Source organism: Pteropus alecto, unplaced genomic scaffold, assembly GCF_000325575.1.
Source record: "Pteropus alecto unplaced genomic scaffold, ASM32557v1 scaffold45, whole genome shotgun sequence".
Lineage (NCBI taxonomy): Eukaryota > Metazoa > Chordata > Mammalia > Chiroptera > Pteropodidae > Pteropus > Pteropus alecto.
In genome coordinates this window covers 14,856,757-14,857,963 of record NW_006442491.1, presented here as the reverse complement: position 1 = coordinate 14,857,963, position 1,207 = coordinate 14,856,757, and positions in this window count along the sequence as shown.

Genomic DNA, 1,207 nt, shown 5'->3' with positions numbered 1-1,207 from the left:
AATAAAATCATATAAGTTTCAAGTGTACAATTCAATACTGTGTCCTATGTATATTGCATTGTGTTCACTACTCAAAGTTAAATTTTCTTCTGTCACCATATATTTAACCCTCTTTACCCAAAACTACCCCCTCTCAACATAAGATCTTCTTCGGACACCTCCTAATAGCCATTGACTCCAGAAAGGAATAGCCTCCACTTGACAGAACAAGATTAACTTTGTGGACAATGATATTATTATTAGACTTTTTTTTTTTTTTTGTATATTTTTCACCAATTACTGATTGTTCTAAGCTCTATAGTACAAGTGATAATAGACAATTACATTGCCCTGGACTTCCTGCTGGCCAGTCAGTGTTGGGAGTGCACAGTTGCCACCACCTCATGCTGCACCTGGGTTAATGACGTATTTAACTGACTTGGCCCAGATAGGGAGTCTGGCAGTGAACTATCAAGTAGGAAGCTGATCACACTAATGGTAATCATAGCATGGACACTCTGGTCCAATGTTGCCCAAGACAGACAATGGATTTGGTCTAAGCCCCTATCGGTGCAATTACATAGAGCATTGTGATGGAATGGCTTAAGCTACCAAGAACTCTTTGCTGGATATATGAAAGGTCAGGGGATGGGTGGACATATAGAGGAATGGCTCCACCTTGGTACCCTGGCACCTTTGCTCATATAGAGATAGGCTCCACAGGCAAACGTTTCAGGTAATCACAGGTAATCTGACTCTTAGCAGAACACTTTGTGATTTTCCTGGAACACAAGAGGATGGGAGTTGCTCTGTGACAGCCATTTCTTATTCACATGTCCCCCTGAGAGCCCGCCATTGTCTCTTGGGCTCTGATGAAGTAAGTATGAGGCTTTCTCCCTCAGAAGAGAGTTGCAGAATATAAAATTGCTTGCTGTGATCTGGAATCGGCTTGTCAGCAGTGGTTTTCCCCCAGCCTGTGTTACAGTCAGCAGGCTCCTTCATTTCGTTGTCTTTTGTGTGTGTGTGACAATGACTACAGAAAGTTGGCTACTCCTTCTTTCACCTTCTGTGTATGTAATAATCTGTCCGAATCTAAAAGTAGCTTTTGTATCTTTATTGGCTAAATCAGTCATGCCTTGCCTCTTTTTATGTATGCTTAACAAACGAAGGACCCCCAAACTTTCCCTTCTTACTAAGAGTAAACCAGAAGCAAATGGCATCACTCGAA